The sequence below is a fragment of the Halictus rubicundus genome, unplaced genomic scaffold (genome assembly GCF_050948215.1).
Source record: "Halictus rubicundus isolate RS-2024b unplaced genomic scaffold, iyHalRubi1_principal scaffold0254, whole genome shotgun sequence".
In the NCBI taxonomy this organism is placed as follows: Eukaryota; Metazoa; Arthropoda; class Insecta; order Hymenoptera; family Halictidae; genus Halictus; species Halictus rubicundus.
Window position 1 is genome coordinate 122432 of NW_027488795.1, and position 25947 is coordinate 148378.

Sequence of the window (25947 nt, forward strand, 5' to 3'; positions counted from 1 at the left end):
ACCCGCTCTCAGCACGAGCGTGCCGCCCGGGAAAGGAGACAGCGGGACGACGAGCCGTTCACGGACTTCGTGACGGATATTACCACGCTGATGCGACGAGCACAGGTGCCGCCGTCCGAGAGGCTCGACCTGCTACACGAGAACATGCGGGCGAAGTTTCAATATTTCATACCCCGGGGATCCGTGCCGGATCTGAGGACGCTCCGCGAGCGGGTGCAGGAACTCGAGCGTATCGAAGAACGAGAAAGACGGCCGCGCCGAACTCCGACCCACGCCGCCGCGACCGAGCAAGCAACGCCGACCACGAGCCGCGCTCCGCCGTCGGAACCGTACGACGTCGACACCCACTGCTGGCGGTGCAAGCAGCGGGGACACACACGCTTTGAGTGCCGGAACGCGTACCGGAGATTCTGCTCGCGGTGCGGACGCGACGGAGTGCTAACCCGGGAGTGTCACCCGCCGGGAAACGGAGCACGGGCCCCGTCGCCGAGGGGCGAGCGCCGGGCCCGCTAGACGACCTGTCGGAGCAAATCCGATACACGCCGCGTCCCGTGTTATCGGTCCGAATCTTCGGCCGGAGATTCGATGCCCTCCTCGACACGGGCTCACAGATATCCTGCGTCAACGAGGACGTCGTGGCCTGGGCGCAGGAGCAAGGGAGATTCCCCGCGGAGCACCGCGCCGGCCTCGTCAACCTAGCCGACGGAACCGATACGCGTCCGACGGGTCGCATCCGCCTGCCGTTTCGAGTCCGACACCGGGAGGAAACAGCCGAGTTCACCGTACTACCGAGGATGGGGATGCCGGTGCTCCTCGGCATACACGCCCTCGCCGCCCTGCGCTTGAGGATTGAGCCGCCCGCCGAAATCGCCGCCCGGACCGAGGACTACCACGCCGAGCCGTGTCTCCAACTAGGACTGCGGCCGCTGCCGAAAGACGAGCGAGAAGCGTTCGACCGATTCCTCGACACCGAGCTGGAACGCTTCAACGCCGTGACGGGCCGTACAACGCTCATTCGGCACCGGATAAAGCTGCTCGACGAGACGCCGGTCAAGCAGCGGTACCGTCCCCGGAACCCGGCCATGCAGGCTATCATCAACGAAGAGGTCGCGCAGATGTTGCGTGACGGCGTCATCGAGCCGTCCAGCAGCCCGTGGAGTTCGCCTGTCGTCGTTGTGAAGAAGAAGGACGGCCGGCCGCGATTCTGCGTCGACTTCCGCAAGTTAAACGAACGGTCGGAAAAGGACGCGTATCCGCTGCCGCACATCCAGGCCACATTGGACAAACTGCGAGGGGCCAGGTTCCTCACGACGCTGGACCTGAAGAACGGATATTGGCAGGTGCCCCTGGAGCCCGCGAGCCGACCGCTTACCGCCTTCACCGTTCCAGGGCTCGGCCTGTTCCAATTCACGGTGATGCCCTTCGGCCTACACTCCGCGCCCGCGACCTTCCAGCGCCTCCTGGATCGCGTGATCGGCCCGGAGCTCGAGCCGCACGCGTTCGCCTATCTGGACGACATTATTGTTGTCAGCCGGACCGTGGCCGACCACCGACGCCACCTCCAAGACGTCTTCCGACGCCTGCGTGCGGCCGGACTGAAACTGAACCCGGAAAAGTGCCGATTCTGTGTCGACAGCCTCCGGTATTTAGGCCATATCGTCGACCAGCAGGGCATCCGGACCGACCCGCAGAAAACCGCGGCCATCGCCCAGATCCCGACGCCGAAAACGATCAGGGACATCCGCAGATTCCACGGGATGGCCTCGTGGTACCGGCGATTCGTCCCGAACTTCGCAGAGGTCATCGAGCCGTTGACCCGCCTGACCCGTAAAAACGCCAAGTGGAAATGGACCTCCGCCGAGGAAACGGCGTTCCGGACGATGAAAGAACGCCTCGTAGCCGCCCCGGTGCTGGCATGCCCAGACTTCGAACAGCCGTTCACGCTCCAGACCGATGCCAGCGACTACGGGCTGGGAGTCGTACTCACGCAGGGCCCTGAGGACGACGAGAGGGTGATCGCCTATGCCAGCCACACGATGAGCGAGACCGAGCGCAAATACAGCGCCACCGAGAAGGAGTGTCTCGCCGTGGTCTGGGGCATCCGGAAGATGCGGCCGTACCTGGAGGGGTACCGCTTCACCGTCATCACCGACCACCAAGCCCTCAAATGGCTCCGCCAACTCGACAGCCCGACCGGCCGCCTGGCGAGATGGGCGTTAGAGCTCCAGCAGTACGATTTTGAGGTGCGGTACCGACCCGGAAAACATAACCACGTGGCGGATACGCTGTCCAGAATCCCGCCGCCGCCCGGAGTGAACTCGCTCCGACCGAAGCAGCACACCGACACGTGGTACCAGAAGAAGCTAGCCGCCGCCCAGACCGACCCAGCCGCCGAACCAGAGTTCCAGATACGCGAGGGGCGCCTCTACAAACGCATCCCGCACCAGCTCGATTATAACGAGCCCGAGCCGAGCACGACGTGGAAGCTGTGCGTACCGAACGAGGACCGCCCGGCTACCCTGGCCCAGTACCACGACGACCCCACGGCCGGTCACCTGGGAGTCGCCAAAACCATCGTGCGCCTGGCGCAGCGATTCTATTGGCCGGGGATGTTCCGGGATGCCGCCCGCTACGTCCGGAGCTGCAAGAACTGCATGCAGTACAAGGTTCCGCCGCACCCGTTACCAGGACAGCTGCACGCCAACCCGGGGACTGAACCGTGGCACACCGTCTCCGTCGACCTAATCGGACCGCTGCCGCGATCCCGGCAGGGTCATCGTTGGTTGCTGGTGGCCATGGACCGCTTCACGAAGTGGGTCGAGCTCACCCCGCTCCGGAAAGCCACCAGTACCGCCGTCGCAGCTGCGCTCCAGAGGGAGGTAATCCTGCGACACGGAGCTCCGCAGATTCTGATTTCAGATAACGGCCGCCAGTTCATCGGGGAGCCTGTGACCGCGCTGCTGAAAGCCGCCGGGACCCAGCACCGCCGGACCCCGCCGTACGCGCCCCAGTGTAATCCGGTAGAGCGAGCCAACAAGGTCGTGAAGACCATGCTCGCCCAGTACACCGGAAACCGCCACAACCGCTGGGACGAGAAACTGGACGAGGCCAGATTCGCGATCAACACGGCGTGGCACGAGGCAACCGGGTACAGCCCGGCGTACCTCAACCAAGGACGGGAACTCCGGCCACCGGGGCCGACCACCACGGAAGGAGCCGCAGCCCCGCCGCAGCAGCGGTGGAAGAACCTCCGGGAGGCCCAGGAACTGGCCCGAGTACACCTGGCACGAGCGTTCGACCGACAGGCTAAATATTATAACCTGCGCCGCCGAGATTGGAGGCCTGCCCTGGGGGACACCGTCTGGAGAAGGGAACACACGCTGTCCAATAAAGAAGAAGGCGTCGCCGCCAAACTCGCGCCGAAGTTCAGCGGCCCGTACACCGTCGGGCGCGTCGTGTCGCCGGTCATCGTGGACCTGCGCGACCGGGCTAGGCGATGGCTGCGCCATATCCATGTGCGGGACCTCAAGCCCGCCGCCGGCCCCGCCGACGAACCAGACCATACTCCAGAGGAAAGCGCCGAGCGCGAGCGCCGACTTTCCCCCGCGGGAAACCCCCAGCAGCCCGCACCCGCCCCCGCTGCTAACCCAGCTCCTAGGCGTAGAGGCCGTCCCCGAAAACTAATTGCCCCCGTACACTTTTGCGACAGGAGGAAAAGTCCAGCAACCAAAAAGCCGGCCGGGGATGGACACCAGCTGGGGCCGTGCGGCCCTGTTCGACGAGACCGAGCCGAGCCACGGGGCGTCGACGTCAGATGCCATGCCGGACGGAAGCTGCCGCCGCCGCGACCAATCAGCCCCGCCAGACAGCCCGGCCGCCGGAGAACCGGCGACGCGAAGCGGACCCCGACGTCGGAATTGGGACTCGCTGACGACGCTGTCGCCCGTGTCCGACGACCCGACCCCCAGCACGCCCGCGGCTTCAAGACGGACACAACCGTGCGAGTGACGAGGGAAGTGCGCGAGGACGTGGCCCCACGGGGCCCCCGCGACTTCACCCCGGCGGGGGTGAACGAACGCTGAATGTAGGTTAGGCTAGGTTAAGTAGTGTTAAGTGTACAGTGTCGCGTAGTTTAAGTTAGGCTAAGTGTCCAGCGTTCTAGTAGGATTAAGATAGGTTAAGTGTACAGTGTTCACATAGGATTAAGATAGGTTAAGTGTACAGCCCCGCGTTAGGTTAAGCTAGATTAAGTTTAGCACGTAAGGTCCCGTCGTGCCGAAGTAGACGAGAAGACTGCCGCCCACTCGCCGCCGCGACGTAAGGGGGGGGGGTGTAACAGACCTGGCTGCGCCAGGCCTGTTCCGAGCCGAACACGACCGACGGATACCGAGATCCGCCGGTACCCGCGAGCGCCCCCGCGAGCCCCGCAACGCCGAACCGATCTTGGCGGGAACCGGAACCCGCCATGATGCGACGCCGGCGCGCCGGATGCGGGACGACACCGGAAAAGCCGGCCGCGAACCGTACCGCACCGCACCCCCTCGCCCGGCAAGACGAGAGAGACGAACCGGAAAACGCTCTCTTTGGTTTTCCGCCGCGATAGCGATCAGTTGCATCGATCCGATCTCTAGCCGCCGATACCGACCGCCCGATCCCGACCGGAATCGTCTTGCGACGCCGGGAAGCCGCCCGCTGAATACGACTCGCGAGAGTGTATTCATACCCGCGAAATTGTAATCGCGAGTGTGCCGATTTTTCCGCGATCCGCGAATCCTGAATACGCCGCTGCGTATTGGACCACATGGAGGGCCGACCCGAACGCCGAGCGATCGAGACCCGAATCGCGACCGCCGGCCACCGAAACGCGAAGCCGGGACAGTGACGAACATTTGGAATACTCGTGTCGTTAATCACCCGTGCCCGACCGCCCGCGCCCCGCCGTAGCCCTCGCGTTATCCTGCGTGAACCCTGGCACGGCGAGCCAAATCCGGCCGCGAGGAATCCGTTGTTTCGAGGTCCGCCGGGAAACGGACCCGTTACACAAGAATTGCACAAGAATTTCAAACGCTATTTACTACTGTTCGAACACCCGGTATGGCTACGAATGAGGCCGCGCGCAGCGCTGCAGCGCGTGACGTCACTTCAGTGCCACTGCGCGCATGCGCTGTGCATTGGGAAGGGACCAATCACTGCGAAGATGCGCAGCGACGGACGAAAATCGGTTCTCTCGCGGTACGGTTCTCTCGTGGTGCAGAGTGTAGTTGTAAAAAATGGACAACCGGGAAAAATTCGAACAAATACAGATTTCATATCGAAGTTTAAAAGCGACCACCCTGAAAATTAATTTAATAATGAGCTATTGTCATCAACACTATCTTAAATTTTTTCATATATTTAGCTACTGTTATTATTAATTAAAAAAATTATTCTTTCATGAATAAATATTTTTTCCACCTCAGCACCATAAGATTTTTACTAGATGACTTTAAAAACATATTAGAACTATTTTTAAATAATTTTAGTCGAAAACATTCTAGTTTACTCTTTATTTCACCGTTCTACTAATTTTTTATGGGCTGCATTGCAGCTCCGTTTAACACTCATTTACAACCCAATACCATGGTACCATCCATATTCAAGGAAGAACAATTTTTTGCGACGATCATTGAAAAAACAAAATAGTTTCCACAATGCAGTACTTTAGTGCGTTTGTGACTTAGCGCCCAGAACACCTACCTGTGTTCTGTGTCCCATCTGGAGTTTTATGGTACGCTAACAATTGCTATTGAGTCGCAAGCCAGACCGTACAAGCGAATGCATCCACAACTTCCAGAGACCTGCCTCCAAACCTAATTAAAGGAAGGCTAAACATGCAGTGTGCACGAAACTCCTCAAAAAAGGTGGATTCCAGTCGCTCGTGTCATAAACCGCATTCGATACTTCATCGACGGGGTGATCTTACATATTGCTGTAACAGTTCCTGAACACATTATCATTCATCTGAAACTGCTTTGTACGGTATCACACACGCCACATAATTTTTATTTTCTAATTTTGTCAAAGTAGTATATATAACAGAATCATACAAGTGTCTACAATTACTTGAATTCCAAAATACAGGGCGTTTCTTCCTCTGCGACTGTAAAAAAGGACTTTAAAAGAATGTTTAGATAACAGGTGGGCTGTCCTTCCAAAAGGCACCTGTGGCCGATCGAGATGAAACTTGGTGAGTATGTAAAATTCAACATTCTGAATAACTTTTTCCTATACATGTAACCGCGGCTCAGCCATAGTTTCGGAGATATTCGCGAAAAACTGCAGCTACTACTACATTGAATTTTGCCTATACGTGTACGTCCGAGGCGTGCGTATTGAGTTTCCCCGGTGCTTTTCGGAAGTACAGCCGGAGGTATAATTCAAGTTTGTTGGGGTTAGGCCGTTGAGGGGACGGAATCGACACAATGATCTGTTTATATTTTTCCGCGAGAAATGTGATACGCACGCCTCGGACGTGCACGTATAGGAATATCTCCGAAACCATGGCCGAGCCGCGGTTACATGTATAGGAAAAAGTTGTTCAGAATGTTGAGTTTTACATACCTACCAAGTTTCATCTCGATCGGCCATCGGTGCCTTTCGGAATAATATCCAAAAATTGTTTAATACAAAGCGGGATATAATCCGGTGTAAGTTAAGAAATAATATCATTGATCTTCTAATAAGTAATATCACTGAATAAGTTAAGAAATAATATCATTGATGGAAAAGCAAAAAATCATTTATTACATAGGAATGCAGATATCGATAGAAATACAGATATAGTTGTTTTGCGATGCGACTTCGAATACTGCCGCGCGGATCTCGACCGTACATCCACCCGAGGGCGTAAAGCTCGGATTCACCGATGTGAACGCGTCGCGTACTCGTGTCGCCGAAAAGTTACCCGCCAATTTAATATTGGGTAACGGGATCCGAATGACTGCTCTGTGGTTGTGTGCGACTTGCAAGTGTCTGATGAGAACGCGATGACTGCTACGTTTTTCTATGAGAGCGTTTGTTGCGAATGGAAGACTCAGACTGACTGCCCCGGGGTCCGTTTGCTGGCCACCTCGTTGGTGACCAACTTTTCCAAGGGATGGGCCCGAAAATCCCGAAAGACTCATCCCCATTCGTTGATTGACCCGAGGGAGGCGGATCTTCCGGACAGTCCTCCACGGTAGAGGTGGAAGTCCTTACCCTCTGGTCAATCACCGAAACTTCGGAAAATTCTCGAACGACGGGACCCCGGTGCAGCGTGACGAAGAGACCCGAGTGGCCTGCACATGGTGGTATAAATTTATGGCCCCTTGTCCCGAGTGGATGGACGACCATCGGGTTCAGACCTTGAACACGAGACTCCTGAGTGCTCTACGTCCGGTACCTCTTCGAAATTTCGTATTTCTAAAACAGTGGGACCCGTGTTTGGTCTGAACCAGATGGCCCAAGGGGCTGCGACGCGTGTCTCAGACACGGGCGTAACGAATGCTGTTACAAAGCTACGGTCACGTCTCGAAACCGAACATAGTAAATATGTTCCAGTGTTCAAATCCTGACGACTAACGCATTTTTTAAAAATTTTATTATGTTTTATCATTGTATATTTATATTATCAATTTAAATCGATTAAATTTCAATATAATGATAAGTACCGATTTCATTTTGATAAAACATAGCAGGCCGCCGAAAATTATCGGAAAGTAGTAAAATATATCACCTAGCAATTCCATTTAAATTATATAATCAACATGGATCAGACAGGACGTCAGTATCAATCAACGTTCGAAATTACGATAACATAAAAGGGAGAAAAGACCGCACTGGTTCAAGTAAAGGTAGATGAACTTATGTCACATTACACAAACGTAACAGTAACTTGTTCGGAAACCGGAAAATGAACACAGGATATTTATAAAGACTTCTTAAAATTTAATACATATATTTGATATATAAATAATAATATATAATAATAGTAAATAATTCTGTTGTTAGTAAATAAATACATGTTATTTATAATTCAAAATACAATTTTATGCGTGAAATTTAATCGATTGAAATTAATAATATAAATAGACAATGATAAAACATAATAAAAAAAAAATGCATTAGTCGGCAAGATTTGAACCCTGGTCGTTCGGCTGAAAACTTGGTACGCTACCGTCGTGCCACACCGATTCTTGTAATCTAGGAAAAATACGGCATTACATAGGAAATAATGAAAGTTTAATCGTCAATATCTCGAAAACTATTGGGTATCTGCCCCTATAATGATATATATTCGTGAACAGGAGAAAGAGATCTACAAGTGTGCAAAATTTCAACAGAATCGGTGACCCGAAGGTCGTGGCCTCTCCTTTTAGCCTTGGAATCAGGCCTCTGGAAGTTGCGCATGCGTTTGCTTGTACGGTCTGATTTGCAACTCAATGTCGATTGTTATCATGCCATAAAACTCCAGATGTGACACAGTAGGGATGTGCGGGCCGGCTCGTGAATCGGGCACTCGAATCGGGACACGTCGAGCGGTCCGAGCCTTTCGGACGGCCCATGACCCGACTTCATCGAGCGCGTTCGAAAAGAATCGGGCAAGTTCGGGCGAGCAAGTTATCGCAATACCCAAGATTCAACTCTGCGTTCTTTTTGAAATAGATAATGGTAATAATAGTATTTCATTTGTACCTTATAACGTGATTTTTAATATATTTGATTTTTTAAATAACTACACTAGGTATATTCGGCAAGTATGTGCGTAACCTTTATGTTGAGCGATGCCGCGACTTTCGTTTCGCGTTGCTCTTGTTCGTTTTCGAATTAACGAAAAACTGAACTCATTGAAATGAATAGAGGCGTTGTGGATTTTATCAGTTTAATTGACTTCAAGGAAACTTGATTGTAGACCTTGCCGATTCGATTCTTCGCGTTTACAATTTGATACGGCGTTACAAACGGTATTACTGGTCGTACAGCGACAGCCCGGTGTTAGAGTTACGATACGATGGTCGATACGATTTCCGTTGTTGTTCGCGATTTCTGGTGTTCTGATCTCCTCTATGTTAGTGCTTGGCTATACTTATACCTACGCTCGCTGCGATTCTCTCCCTTCGTCATTTTTGGGAGGAGTTTTCAAAGCGGCCTAGGGGCTGTGATTGGCGGAATTGAATTCGGAGGATGACCGTAGCAGACAATAAACCAAGGAAGCGCTTCGGACCTGGCAAGACATATTGAAGTTAAAAACGCGATGAATAGGATAGCGCGGGCTGGCAAACAGATGGCCCGGAAACGAAATCTGTAGTTAAAAATCGGACGCTAAATAGTTATGTCCCATGGCTTCGAGGATTTATTGTAGCTATGTCATAAACGGTAATTTATTGAGATTTGCAAGGGTTGTAAACGGACCCGTCTCGGTAGTGGCGTTAAAAACGTTTTTTCGGTAGGCACGTGGCGGACAGACGGCTCGCCTAGGCCATTGTTAAGGAAGGTGAGGGCGCAGGTAGCCCAAGGACAGTCCGAAAACCGTTGAGTGATTTGTTGGTCGGTACGCGTCGCAACACTTTATTTGTATTAATATTTGAAATAATGCACGTTTCACGTGAAAAACTTAAAAGACAATATTTCCGGCATTTTGACGAATTTGTTTCGAATGAACTTACATATAAATCGATAATATCATTAACTCCTTACGGAGTTACATACACATAGAAGGTATATAAATATGGTAAATTATAACAATTTTTTGGAGAGTGATGTTATTATTAACTTCTATATGGCTTGCTTAATATCGTGTTATTTAACTTACTGAACTATCATTAACCTTACGTAAATTGTGCAACGCCTACTGACTCTGTGAATTCATTTTCTCACGTAAGCCTCGCAGGATACTGCACACAGATCCCTTGTTCAAGGATCTTTCTCCGAAACTTGTATCGCCTTTCTCCTGAGTGTCTGCCTGCAATGTGTGAATTGTCATTGAGTGGAGTACGGCTGCTCTGTCTTCCCGCTTCTAGACCCGTACCCAAGCCCGTAACGAATTCTTAGGGCCAAACATGCCAATAAATAACTAAAAAATGACAGTGTCTCACTCGATCGTAGAACAGATCCAGACATGATGTCTGAGCATGGCCAATCATGATGTCTAGACAATTCTAGAAAAATATAATATTAAATTCCCTACATTTCAATTTAAATAAGATAAGCTAATTTTTAAAGTAAGTGAAATTACAATCAAAGTAAATACTTTTGTCTACACGTATAACTTCTGTTACGTATGGAGACGTTTCTCCACGTTCATTTCGATTAGAAGTTCTAATCTCTTTTCTGAGAACGAAAAGCGTCCCAACAGGCCCCTTGTTTAATGATTGTACTCCGGCTGGACGCAACTGGCAAGAAGCATGGTTCAGTAACAGCACCGTACGATTTCCTAAATTGGAAATCTTCAAAACATCCCCTTCTGGAATGTTTCGTCAAGATAGTCTTTGATAGGAAACATCCTGGCTAACCCTTCGTTTTACCCCTATAAACAAAAGATCCAGCTGCAAACCTTAAATTCACTTGAAACGACAAATACGAGTACGCGACCGTAAAATAAAACAGATACATTCCCCTCTCATTTTTAGGGTATATAAACCCATGCATTTTCATCCTCTTCGGTTAGTCGAGAAGCGGTTCAGTCAAGATTCAGACGCGGTTCAGTACTCGTGCAGTCACCTCGTGTCAAGTCTAGTGAGATCGGGTTAAAGTCCCTTTCGAATCAATTCGTAACCTTATAGATTCCGTCAGTTCGGTATATATTCTATTTGGCATTCAACAATCGCTATCTAACCCCGCATTGCCAGTGCGTCAACACCGTGCATCATTAGGTAACAATTTCTCTAATTGTACACTTACTACATCCACTCGCGACACAAACAATCACACTTGTAACTATTCCAAATCAGAATATATTTGTCTTGTTTGTTAACTCGCGTAATCTACAACCTTTAATTATTGCCTGATATCCTAATCTAATAATTGAACGTTCCCACATGATACAATCTTACCGCTCGGATTGTATCCATTAAATTATATATAAGTTACGAGGCTTACGAATCTTAGATTCAATTCAACGAAGATTTCTCCAACCTAGTGGCTCCCCGGTTTCGCATTGGGTGCGTCCACGAAAACTATACCATCCTAGCGGATCCCTGATTTCGCATTGGGTTCTTCCGTATCCCAGCAGCTCCCTGGTCTCGCATCAGGTGCGTCTGCGTGTTATCCACATTCCTTTAAATCGGGTTCGCCGCGTGTCTCTCCTAGTGACTCCCCGATTCCGCATTGGGTGCGTTCACGAAGTTTCATCCTCCTAGTAGCTCCTCGGTTTCGCATCGGGTGCGTCTGCGTTTGACTCCAACCTCCCAGAGGTTCCCTGATTTCGCATCAGGTGCGTCCTCGACGTCAACTATCCTAGCGGCTCCCCGATCTCGCATTGGGTGCGTCCGCGTACCTAACTAACAAATTGAAACCATATTCCTGGGGTAACAACCCCTCGCCGGCCTCTCGCGTTGCTCGCAGCCCTGGCTCGTAACACTCCACACAATCAAATTGTACAAAAATTTTAACAGCTTATAGCTGGCAAAGATTATTCGAAGAAAATTATTCGAAGCGTTTGAATAGCAATACAGATCAAATTATATCGTGTTTAGTGTCATTTCAATAAAAAAAACTCCACAAATAGGTTGATGGAAGTGCTATAAAAAAATAATGAAAAATAAAGAAGTTTTGTAATTTGATTAGTAGTAGTTTCTTCTCGGCCTGGCCCGACGGGGCTCGAAGCCGCTTATTCAAGCTGACGAAAATTATTCGAAATTCGGAAGAATTAGTCGTAGCCTCCGAATAACAGTACAGATAAAAAATGAAAATTTAATTTGAAGCTTCGAATATAAAAAAGTATTTTTATTCGTCGGATAAATTCTCATCTAATAAAATTATTTATTCGACACTCGTCCAATAAAGATGCTTTTTTTTATTCGAACCTTCAAATAACAAATAAAGATAAAGTATCTTTTATTCGAATTTTTATTTAAATAATTTTTTATCCCAAATAATGCCCATCTCTGCGAGGGCCGTTAGCACCGTGAAAGATTTACTTAATACTTAATTGAATTTAATAATTACAAAGAGTGAATCATGAACAAAGTGCATGCACTTGGAACTGTTACAGAAATATGTAAGATCACCCTTTCGATGAAGTATCGAATGAGCTTTATAACACGAGCGACTGGAATCCGCCTCTTTTGAGGAGTTTAGTACACACTGCATGTCTAGCCTTCCTTTAATTAGTTTTGGAGGCAGGTCTGTGGAAGTTGTGGATGCATTCGCTTGTATGGTCTGGCTTGCGAGTTAGCGTACCATAAAACTCCAGATGTGACACAGAACACAGGTAGGTGTGCTGGGCGCTACGTCACCAACGCACTAAAGGACTGCAATGAAGGAAACACTTTTGTTTTTTCAATGATCGTCGCAAAAAATTGTTCTTCCTTGAATATGGATGGTACCATGGTATTGGGTTGTAAAGGGGTGTTAAACAGAGCTGCAATGCAGCCCATAAAAAATTAGTAGAACGGTGAAATAAAGAGTAAACTAGAATGTTTTCGAGTAAAATTATTTAAAAATGGTTCTAATGTGTTTTTAAAGTCATCTAGTAAAAATCTTATGGTGCTGAGGTGGAAAAAATATTTATTCATGAAAGAAAAATTTTTTTAATTAATAATAACAGTAGCTAAATATATGAAAAAATTTAAGATAGTGTTGATGAAAATAGCTCATTATTAGATTAATATTCAGGTTGGTCGCTTTTAAACTTCGATATGAGATCTGTATTTGTTCGAATTTTTCTGGGTTTTCCATTTTTTACAACTAGAGTTTGCAACTACAAAATTGGAAAAAAATAAAATACGTATCATTACAATTAATATGATTCTTAATTTATATTAATTAGAGATTTTGTACCCAAGATTTACATGTTAGTTACATATTTCATATACAACAATTAAGCTGTACGTTCTAATCCTGGTTAAAAAAATAATGTGCTTTCGGTTTTATGCTAAAAGACGACACGGTTCTGTTCCAGGAAAGACGACACGGTTCTGTGCCATGCTAAAGCGGCGATGTCACGAAAGTGGGAACGCCGAAACCCCGGGCGTGAGCACTCTCCTATCCTCTCTGATACGAGATTCCCATAAGGGCCAGTTTTCCTACGTAGCCTTGAGTCGCCACGCTCCAAACAGGAACTAGGAGAAGCTTCCTAGCGATCTTCACGCTACAAACGGCCGCTAGGAGAAGCTCAAATGACAGTGTGTGTGCCGTGTGTGTGCCGTGTGCGTGTGCCATGGTATGCCCCACACAACGCTAGATCCGCAAGAACGAAAAAGATTGCAAGGGTTCGGGAGGCGGCAAATCATTGTTCGATAATGCAAAGATGGGGCTTTCCAGGGGTGAAAAGCGTTAGATAAAAGATAAATCTAGAGCGCTCGCGAACGAACAGGTCCTACTTTTGCGTTTTCTAGGCGTAATTTGCAATATTCGGCAGAATGTAGATATAAGGACACATTTTCTTAAATAACCGGGTTCTTATTGAGAATGTTGACGGCGAGTGCTCTAGCGGTGACATTTACAATGTCAATGCAACGCCTATTATATTGTATAATTACGTATTAAACAAAGGATTTGCCGCCCCCGAAAAACCATCCCACAGCTATTATTTTGCTCAAATATAGTTCCGGCATTTTTCGCTACGAGCGCTGTATTCTCTTTCCGATCATTGTCGTCGTCAGCAGTCACTATGCTCGAATGAGAGTCGTGCGGCACACTCACACACCGCCAGGTCGACGTGTACGTGTACCGTTGAGAATAGCAAGTGTCCGGGATGCCGCGAATCATTCCTCGATAATGCAAAGATGGGGCTTATCAGTAGTCAAAACCGCTAGATGAAAGATAAATCTAGAGCGCTCGCCATCAAACAGATTCGACTCTTGCATTTTCGAGCAACATTTTGCATTATTCGGTCGCATGGTGCCTGCCGTAGCTTCGTTCGAACAGTCGTGCCTCGGCACACTCACACACCGCTAGGTCGGCGTGTACGTGTACCTACGAGAATAGCAAGGGTCCGGGATGCCGCGAATCATTCCTCGATAATGCAAAGATGGGGCTTATCAGTAGTCAAAACCGCTAGATAAAAGATAAATCTAGAGCGCTCGCCATCAAACAGGTCCGACTCTTGCATTTTCGAGCAACATTTTGCATTATTCGGTCGCATGATGCCTGTCAGAGAGGCGATCTGAGCACGCGTGGCCGACAACGTAAACAACGGAGCTGCCGTAGCTTCGTTCGAGCAGCCGTGCCTCGGCACACTCACACACCGCCAGGTCGACGTATACGTGTACCGATGAGAATAGCAAGGGTCCGGGATACCGCAAATCATTCCTCGATAATGCAAAGATGGGGCTTATCAGTAGTCAAAAGCGCTAGAAAAAGATAAATCTAGAGCGCTCGCCATCAAACAGGTCCGACTCTTGCATTTTCGAGCAACATTTTGCATTATTCGGTCGCATGGTGTCTGCCGTAGCTTCGTTCGAACAGCCGTGCCTCGGCACACTCACACACCGCCAGGTCGGCGTGTACGTGTACCTACGAGAATCACAAAGGTCCGGGATGCCGCGATTCATTGCTCGATAATGCAAAATGGCAGAGTTGGGCAAAATATTTATCTAAATAAAAATTTCGAATAACTAGTAAAAGATAAAAAATTTTTATTCCTTATTCGAAAGTTCCAGTAAAGAAAGTATCTTTATTTGATGTGTATCGAATAATTTTATTCGACGAAAAAAGATAATTTTTTTTATTCGAAGCGGATTTATTCAAACTTCGAATAATTTTTTCATCTTTTATCTGTATTTTCTATTCGAAGACTTCTAATAAATCTTCAAATTACTTTTACCGAGCGCCGAGCTTCAAAGACCCAGCGACGACAGACGACATACAATGTAAGCGGATGGAGAATCGCGCACATATGAAAGTTTAAACTTTTAGATTTTTCAATATATCCTCATGAAATTGTGACGAGCGAATGGAGGGGATGTTCCTGATGAAAATAAGGTCATATTCGAGTGTAATCGAACAAGTTTCACTGATACGTAATGTTACAATAAAAATTACAATCTAATTAAAGACAGTCCAAATGATGTGTTTGCACTCATTTTGATCGGAACAAGCCCTACAACTAATTCGTATAAACAATATTGTTCTGATTAAAAATGTAAAAGCATAAATTGCCAATAATGCTCGATTCTCCATCTGCTTTCATTGTAGGCTGTTTGGCAGTGGCTGGGTCTTCGACGTTTGGCGCTCGTCGGTCCTCCGGTCCGACCGGTTTAAGGTCGATGCACATCTCACCGGCCCGGCCGGCCGGCTCAAAATTATAACCCTGGTTTTGGCCCTAGCGTTTACTACCGGCAACCGTGTCAGACTTTGGAACCGAATTTCTTCTCTGGCCTCTCGACCCTTTCCAGATGGCCTTTCGAGAGCGCGTTGACAGTTCCCTGCTGTGCGTGGCACAAAAAAAATGTTTTTAGGGGCTCCACAGCTCTTTAGGTAATCTATCCGTACCTCTCCTTTACAACACCATGGAAATAGGAAACGTTCCTGGCACTTAGTGAAACAGCATCGCACATCCTTATACAGGGTGGTCCACGCAATTGTTTCAAGTCATAACTCCGTTATTATTGCATTTACGAAAAAATGATAAAGGAGAAAGATAAATGGTTCGAAGAGCACTACATCTGTAGGCCTTTAAATTTTTTTAGGTGCTGCAGTGCATGTGCAATTAACAATTGCATCATTTCTTTAAATAGAATAGATTCTTCCTTTCATTCTATGTAAAAAATGATTAGGGTACCATGGCAAAAAATTATTAGATCTCGAGATATTTTCAAAAAATGTCTTTATTGAAGAAGATACTCAAACACTTCATAACTATGTTGTAAAGGTAAACACCCTTTCGACATTGTTATCATAACAGAAACCGATTTGTACGAGTGAGCATTTCATAATTCAGTAGCAAGTCACGTATCGTAACCCGAGTACGAAAACTAAGATTTTGAAAAAGTGTAGCTGTATTTCACTAAATACAAGAAAATGTATGACATTTTTTGAAAATATCTCGAGATCTAATAATTTTTCACATTCAACATGTGTTTTTGATTCACAAGAAAAATTACCTGCCTATTTAAAATACGACAGATGTTCCCCTCAAACCCAACAAATGGTAGGTCGAACCTATAGCTCCGAAAGGGAGTACCGTATTATTAATTATTCTGGTAGCTTTTTCCTAATAACGCTCAAATTCCTTAACAAAGTATTCCCCATCTATTACCACGAGGGACTCTGAAATGTTCTAGTTAACAGCTTTTGAAATAAATAATGACGAATTGTTTCACCGCACAGATTGTCAGATGATATTCTTTCTTTTTCGTTAGCGTGGTAATAAATTCTTATTTCGTTTGTTACAACGTTCAAATTCCTTAACAAGATCTATTACCACGAGGAACTCAGAAAAGTTCTGGTTGATAGTTTTTTAAATAAATACAGCATGTTCATTCTGTCTTCGTACTGCCACGCTACGAGCCGGCCGACTAGCCTGCGAACATTCTCGTCGAGAATGCTAGCCGGCTAGCCGGCCGGCTCTAGCATTGGGCAGCGAACCCCTGGGGTTCTGGTAGCAGAGGACACGCTGTGCCTTTGTTCCGAGCCTCTCGAACCCTCTCTAATAGCTGTCCCGGACCCCAAAATGCTTATAAACGGGGAAAAAACGGCCGGTCGGCCGGCCGGTGAGATGTGCATCGACCTTTATTCGTCGAACTGGCAAAAGTTACCCGAAGATTTATTCGAAGCCTTCGAATATATCTACAATTAAAAATATTAAACACAGTCCAATTTGTACCGCGTTTAGTGTCATTTTAATCAGAAGAATGCCACGAATTAGTTGGCGCAAGTCCCATAAAAAAATAATGAAAAATAAACAAGTTTTGCAATTGTATTGGTAGTTGTTTCACACCGATATCTCGCGACTCTACGAGCTCGGGACTTCAAAGACCAGCGACCGACCAACGGCCTACAATGTAAGCAGATGGAGAATCGAGCATTATTGGCAATTTATGTTTTTACATTTTTAATCAGAACAATATTGTTTATACGAATGAATTGTAGAGCTTATCCCGATGAAAATGAGTCCAAACACGACATCATTTGGACTGTCTTTAATGAGATTGTAATTTTTATCGTAACATTACGTATCAATGAAACTTGTTCGATTACACTCGAATTTGAACTTATTTTCATCAGGAAAATCCCCTCCATTCGCTCGTCACAATTTCATGAGGATATATTGAAAAATCTAAAAGTTTAAACTTTCATACTTGCACGATTTTCCATCCGCTTACATTGTATGTCGTCTGTCGTCGCTGGGTCTTTGAAGCTCGGCGCTCGGTAAAAGTAATTCGAAGATTTATTAGAAGCCTTCGAATAGAAAATAAAGATAAAAGATGAAAAAATTATTCGAAGTTTAAATAAATCCGCTTCGAATAAAAAAAATTATCTTTTTTCGTCGGATAAATTCTCGTCGAATAAAATTATTCGATACACATCAAATAAAGATACTTTCTTTACTTGAACCTTCGAATAAGGAATAAAAATTTTCTTTTATCTTTTACTAGTTATTCGAAATTTTTATTTAGATAAATATTTTGCTCAACTCTGCCATTTTGCATTATCGAGGAATGATTCGCGGCATCCTGGACCCTAGCTATTCTCGTAGGTACACGTACACGCCGACCTAGCGGTGTGTGAGTGTGCCGAGGAACAGCTGTTTGAACGAAGCTACGGCAGGCACCATGCGACCGAATAATGCAAAATATTGCTCGAAAATGCAAGAGTCGGACCTGTTTGATGGCGAGCGCTCTAGATTTATCTTTTATCTAGCGCTTTTGACTACTGATAAGCCCCATCTTTGCATTATCGAGGAATAATTCGCGGCATCCCGGACCCTTGCTATTCTCATCGGTACACGTACACGTCGACCTGGCGGTGTGAATGTGCCGAGGCACGGCTGTTCGAACGAAGCTACGGCAGCGCCGTCGTTTACGATGTCGGCCACGCGTGCTCAGATCGCCTCTCTGACAGGCATCATGCGACCGAATAATGCAAAATGTTGCTCGAAAATGCAAGAGTCGGATCTGTTTGATGGCGAGCGCTCTAGATTTATCTTTTATCTAGCGCTTTTGACTACTGATAAGCCCCATCTTTGCATTATCGAGGAATGATTCGCGGCATCCCGGACCCTTGCTATTCTCGTAGGTACACGTACGCGCCGACCTGGCGGTGTGTGAGTGTGCCGAGGCACAGCTGTTCGAACGAAGCTACGGCAGGCACCATGTGACCGAATAATGCAAAATATTGCTCGAAAATGCAAGAGTCGGACCTGTTTGATGGCGAGCGCTCTAGATTTATCTTTTATCTAGCGCTTTTGACTACTGATAAGCCCCATCTTTGCATTATCGAGGAATGATTCGCGGCATCCCGGACCCTTGCTAGTCTCATCGGTACACGTACACGCCGACTTGGCGGTGTGTGAGTGTGCCGCGACACGGTTGTTCGAACGAAGCTACGGCAGCGCCGTCGTTTATGATGTCGACCACGCATGCTCAGATCGCCTCTATTGTCAGAGATCATGCGACCGAATCAGAGAGGATACTCGGAAAATGCCACTCGACACTGAATGTGGAAAGTGCACCCAGCTCCCCATACTGGACGAAAATGTTACTATTTAGCTTCTTCTAGTGGCCGTTATAGCGGTACTATCGATTGTTCAAGGCCACCTGGGAAAACTGTCCCATAAGCCAGCCGTACAGAAGTTGTAACGAATTGATACTGGCTTTATATGCCAGCGCCGCCAGTTATACACCGGTGTACTAACGGAACTAGCGCGAAGTTTGAAAGATTGAATTTACAAGGGAGGCGTATTAAGGGGGCCGGCAGGTCGACTCTGCGTAACCACACACATACATGAAATCCATATACGTATATGAACTTGCAAGGGTGAAAATCTTGACAAATTGACGCTTCAATATTGCAATGAGCAGTTTAAAAGTGGTCACTTGTGTTTCCTAAAAATCCAATCTAGGTCTGTCCAGAGCCCAAATTTGCGAATTTCTACCTCATCGTCGAGTAATTTGTAATCTTCGGAACAAATCTCGCTTTCTGAAGCAAGGATGACGTCACAAGATGGCTGCCGCAGAGAGATTCTCTTAATTTCGAGAGATTTAGTGTTCGTATAAAAAAAAAACGCTCTGGACAGACGTAGCAACGACATGTACGAACACGGTGGTATGCATTTTTAATTGATTACTTACTTATTTAAGGCGTAAAATGTCTAGAAAAAACGCACCATTTCGCGGTTCCGCTTACTAGCGCCCCGGTCTCCCCGCGGCAAACACTGTACCTTGCGATAGAATACGGTCGATAATGCAGATCGATATTACAGGTTTACATATGTACAATATGTATGCTGCTGAATATTGCAAATTACTCGACGATGAGGTAGAAATTCGCAATTTGGGCTCTGGACAGACGTAGATTGAACCTTTAGGAAAGACAATTGACCATTTATAAACTGCTCATTGCAATATTGAAGCGGCAATTTGAAAAAGTTTCTGACCCTTGCACGACCTTCGGGTCATCGATGCTGTTGAAACTTTGCATACTTATAGATCTCGTTGTCCTGTTCACAAATATACACCATTATAGGGGCAGATACTCAATAATTTTCGCGATATTAACGATTAAAGTTTCATTATTTTCTATGTAATGCCGTATTTTTTCTACGGTACAACAAGATTCGGTTTGGCGTGACTGCAGCATACCAAGTTTTCAACCGGACGACCAGTGTTCAAATCCTGTCTACTAACGTATTTTTTTTTTAATTTCATTATGTTTTATCATTGTATATTTATAATATCAATTTCACTTCAAAGTACCGATTTCATTTTGATAAAATATAGCAGGCCGAAGGTCGTGGCCTCGCCTTAGCATCTCGTGACGCCACGCTTGTTTCGAACGCCTCGCGAAATTCACATTTTGGCCTCTGAATCAAAATAACTAGAGGGTTATGAAATCATTTCAACGGAAAAATTGTGATTTCATTAGTTTCTTTTTGCATAAATCGATTTTTTCCAAAATCCTGAGGTGACAGACAAATTTTTTGATCGGATTTGAAGCCAGCGTGATAAAATCTACGAGAAAAGATGTACAAAATGTCAAGAAAAATCTAACCGTGCATGGCATTGGATAAATCACAATTTTATTTAAATATTCCAAGTTTATTTTCAAAGTTAAAACATGTTTTTACCATAGTCTCTCTATTTTCCCTTATTTTGCAATAGTTTAACTTCTAAAAAAAATCATAGCTCTATCTTATTTCTATCGAAAGTTCTTTGAGTTTGACAGAAACTTCGTCACTTTGTCAAATATAGTGTTACGAGTATCGATATGTTACGATATCGAGACATCGCGCCGGATGGTCTTCGTTGTATCGTCGTCACTAAGACGACGCGGCTAACTTCTCGGTTTTATATATTGTATACATATATAAAACTTTGGAAAATGCTAGCGACTAGACATGGTTGCCACATATCATCGCCTCACTGTTGCCATGTCATCAAACCCGTAAATGTACAAGCGTTTCGTGAAACTGATTTCTGCATCAGCCCGATTCAGCCGACCAACACATGCTAACACGTACATTGCCACGGGTGCGTAGATGTATGCAGGACTCGTTGTCACATTACCTTTGCAGTTTTTCGCTAATATCTCTGAAATGAATCTCGAACGTCGGTCACGTGTATGCAAAAGCTAGGGAAATCATTTGATTTATATTAAATTGAATCAGTTTATTCTTAACATTATAATAATTTTATACATATATTACCAGGACTTCTTTTAAAAAGAAAATGAGCCGGAATTTATTCCTGTCAGAAAGAAAATTATATTCAAAATGAAATTTTATGCCACGAAGCGCATAAAAAATTAAACAAAATTTATCATATTTTTTTTACTTTAGATGTCAAATCTGAAGACAAGAAACAAACAAATACAAATTTACAACTAAAGACTAAACGTAAAATAAACTTGAATAATATCATATAAAAGTTTATAGCATTTTCCAAAGTTTTATATATGTATACAATATATAAAACCGAGAAGTTAGCCGCGTCGTCTTAGTGACGACGATACAACGAAGACCATTCGGCGCGATGTCTCGATTTCGTAACATATCGATACTCGTAACACTATATTTGACAAAGTGACGAAGTTTCTGTCAAAGTCAAAGAACTTTCGATAGAAATGAGATAGAGCTATGATTTTTTTTTAGAAGTTAAAATATTGCAAAATAAGGGAAAAATAGAGAGATTATGGTACAAAAATGTTTTAACTTTGAAAATAAACTTGGAATATTTAAACAAAATTGTGATTTATCCAATGCCATGCACGGTTAGATTTTTCTTGACATTCTGTACATCTTTTTTCGTAGATTTTATCACGCTGACTTCAAATCCGATCAAAACATTTGTCTGTAAGCTTCAATATTGCAATGAGCAGTTTAAAAGTGAAAATTGTCTCTCTCTCTGTCTCTTTCTCTCTCTCTGTCTCCTAAAACTACCCTCTCCTCCGTCTCTGCATTATTGGGAAATTTTTCGAGGCATACCGGACCCTTGCGATCGGCGTAGGCACACGTACACGCCGACCAGGCGGTGTGTGAGTGTGCCGCGGCACGGCTATTCGAACGAAGCTACGACAGAGCCATCCACGTTGTCGCGCCGCGCATGCTCCTATAGGCCTCTGTTTTACCAATACAGTATGTTGCTCAATACTGAACTTTTTTTTTATTTTATTGATACTGAACTGTGGAAAACGTTCCTAGCTCCCCTACTGGACAGAAATGTTACTATTTAGCTTCTTCTAGCGGCCGTTCTTTCATAGCGTGACGATCATTATTTTGTCGGGGTCAGGTTCGGTCGGTCCGCCCCCCTTAATATAGCAGAATAATACGAACTACATGTATGAACGTTAAAATGAAAAAAAAACTGGTTGCAAAAAATGATATTCATGAAAATAGTGAAATAAATATATAAATATAATATAAAAGAAACAGAAGTAATGATTATTGAAGTTCGCAGAAAGTGAATAGTAATTTTAAAAATGTTTCTAAACATTATTATCATTTACTTCACTGTTATAGATAAAGGAAGTGGAGGTATGTATTTATTACGTTTTACGAGAAGCAGTAAATGAAATTAGATTCATAATAATACTGAAATACATTTATTAATTACTTTATAAACAAGTAATACATATGATATAGATTTCTTTTATGTACAATTATATGTTATAATAATATATAAAGTATAAATATACGTACAATTAAACAGAATGTATTCAATGTTATTCTTTTATGTCCGATCATGAACGTTTGTGAATCTTTGTGATCCATGCAATTATAAGTTAGTAGGGAGCCATGATTCAGTACTATTCATCCACACTGACATTATTGGTGATTACAGAATGTAGATCAGAAATCTGTTAAAGAAAGAGGAATCTTAATTTATTTTAAACTTTTCACATTTATTCTTTATTCCACATACAGAAAAGTAAATTTGACAGCTTCAAAACTAAGCAAAATCTCAAAATAATACATGCAAGTAATCATGCATACATAGCAGCAATACATACGTATTGCGATATACGATTATTTACAATACATTATAATATAATTATAATATTAATACATGCAATACATTATAATATTGTTTACAAAGCTTTACTGGTGGGCTCAAACTATAGAACGCGTTAAATAATGTCGCATATTTGTTCCAGTTACAGCTAAAGCATACTTTTTTGTTTCCGCGTACATACGTAGCTCTATGTAACATGCAGCTACGGTTTTAATCAGTTTATTTGAATGACTAACGAATTCTTCGGCGCTTAACATTTCTAAATTGTGTTGTTCTAATTCATGAAAAATGTGAGGATCTTCTGTTATTTTTTCGAAAGCTTTAGCGGCTAAAACAGCAGGGAAATTATGCTCTACGGGAGGTTTCCCGGAATTTATGTTGCATGCTCTTCGAAAAAGGGATTCTGTAGTCATACAAATTTTTACAACACTCGGCGATGGTATAATTAAAAAATTACGCGTAATTGCTTTAATATATGCCGTGGGATCTTGTTTATGTACAGAAATGTTGCTTTTATCTATTTCCTCACACGCAAGTAAACATTCAATGCAACTAATTTTTTTGTGTTTTTTTAAAGATAAAATTCCCCAGTCAGCAATATATCCAATTGCTTGCTGGGAAAATTCACTTAGATTTGGAGACTGTGCCCATGTGAAATTTAAAAATTCGGTCATTTCGGGGAAGTCATCAGTATGTTGTACATGTTCACTGAGCCCGTACTTTTCTCGTATTTTCAAATTATGTACCTGGTCATAAACATTTACATCGTACCTATCTATTATTGCACGTATTTTTTTCGATTCGCTTGATACATTTAATATTTTTGTAGGAGGCAGACGCGGAAAGGAGAGTTCGCGACCACGGAGGACACCTAAACAGGCATAAAAACGCCCAAACGAGGCCGCCGAACTCTCCTGCGATCGAAGGACGCGCGCGAGCATGTGTGCGCGCGTCTGCGTGAGCGGCGACGGTGTTGTGACCGCGTAAGACAACAAACGGTAGCGACCGCGAGAACGAGCGACGGGCGTTAGGCCATTTACCCTAACGTTCAAATCATGTAGAAAAAGATCGAGAACGTTCGAGGAAGGCGCGGATAAAAGGACGCGTCAGCGCCGCGATCGGGGATTCGCGAAAGAACGATTATACGGTAAAGGCGAACGTCACGATACGATACGATTCGATACGATAATTACGATTACGACAAACGGCTACGAACACGGATTACAAACACGGATTACAAATACGGCTTGCGGACTAGGTTTTCTTTTATATTCTTTCGGCGCGCGGGGTATTTGTGTGAACGTCTCATTGTACCGTGATTATCGTCCTACTTTCTGTTAATAAAGTGGTTATTCAAAAATAGTGCTCTTACATTTTAGTATTGTCTAATGCCCTCGCGTTTCCTGTATTAATAGAAATGTCATGCCGCACAAGCAGTCGCTTGTACGCGGAAACAAACTGCGAAGCTGTTGGATTTGGGCACCACCCACTTCTGCCTCTAACAGCGCAAAAAAAGAGTTCCAAATGATCTTGGCTCGTCTTATAAGATTATAAATATTTCATTTGCGATTCATTTGGTTTGATAAACATGTCGTATATATTAAAAATAGATAAAACTGCGGTAAAAAGGCCAATGAATCCCGCTTTTCGCCTGGAGAGGAATATGGAAGTTCCATTTTTATCTTTAATTTTAGATAAATATTGAATTTCCGCGATTAAACGTGGACGCCAAATATCCTCGTTATCGCGTCTTAGAGGACATTTGAGGTGCCTCCCCCATGGATTCCTCACGTTCAAAAAATCAAATATTGTATCGATGCAGCGTAAAAAACGTGCTGTTGCTCCACCACCTTCAAATTCCGGAATTTGAAGCACGTTCCAACAAAACTCAATGTAAGTAAGTTTTTGCTTTATGAATAAGAAAAATTGGAAGAAATAATTTCATTTATAGATTAAAATGGGATACTCTGTATATTTGAAACTTATTTCTACTTACGTGTTTGGTTGCTGGTTGTAGGAGAATAATTGCATTCTACAACCATAATCGGTTCTGGGACTTCTTCTGTTGTTGCAAAAGTTGCCAGGACATCATTATTATCTGAAAGGAAACAAGTATATATCATATGCTTTGCAACCCTTTATTAACAAAGACAAAGTGTCTTACCTCTACCATTACTTTCCCTTAAGATATTCGTCTGTGGTTCACATCTTGACTTTTTCGGTAAAATCGTGGGTATACTTCCAGGCTTTAAGCGTTTCCTGCTATAGCATTCCGTGATGCTGTTTTCAGGAAAATGATCACAACAGATGAAACTACTGTCTGTAGGCATCCATCCTTCCATCCTTCCTTCTATTTCTTTGACCCACCGTTTACATGAGGCTTCATTTCGAGGGAATCTATGCAAAATCATGTGAGAATTAAAAAAACAGTAAACAAAAAGAATTGAGTAATAAAATAAATGATTCAAAAATTAATTTAACTACTAAATTGAACAGAGATTATGTTATCTTTACATACTTGTGTAATGACACATTTGTGTTATTGTTGCTTAACTTTCCGCAAACTAAGCATTTACCCATAACTGCAATAAAACAAAGCATGATCAGATTCAGATACAGCTACTAAGCTGGCCATAATAGTTTCCTTGCAATTTATCATACTTCTATTTTTAATATTCAATACATACCTGCTAACTCCGAAAGTTCAATAAATATAAAAAAAGGCGCTCACGGGACACGCCAAACCACGCTATAAAACAAACTGCTCCCTAACTGCAATAAAACAAAGTATGATCAGATTCACATACAGCTACTAAGCTGGCCATAATAGTTTCCTTGCAATTTATCATACTTTAATGTATGATAAATGTAATGTATCATACTTTAATTCATAATATAAAAGAGGCTTGGAAAATCTGGTTTTGAAGATTGTTGAAGATCAGCAACGGTCCGCGTGGTCCACAGGCAACAACAATCAAACAATTGACACAAATTGACAACAGTTGACAACTCGATTCGAGATGATTCCAGACCATCCGTTCAAACACGTTCATACAGCAGTGGTTTTGCCGGCAATAGTAGCGTCCAATAGCAGCAA

General features: G+C 44.5%; 1 long non-coding RNA gene across 2 annotated transcripts; it reads right to left on the minus strand.

The window, feature by feature from the left end:
• Positions 1 to 22426: 22426 nt before the first annotated feature.
• LOC143364086 (uncharacterized) lies at positions 22427 to 25623 on the minus strand. 2 transcript variants are annotated; one of them, XR_013083986.1, is made up of 3 exons: positions 25538 to 25623; positions 25369 to 25432; positions 22427 to 22695 (listed from the first exon to the last, which is right to left on the minus strand). It is a non-coding gene; the product is annotated as an uncharacterized LOC143364086 (long non-coding RNA). The 2 variants fall into 2 exon arrangements; XR_013083985.1 differs by lacking the exon at positions 22427 to 22695 and adding an exon at positions 25202 to 25247.
• Between the last annotated feature and the right edge of the window lie 324 nt (positions 25624 to 25947).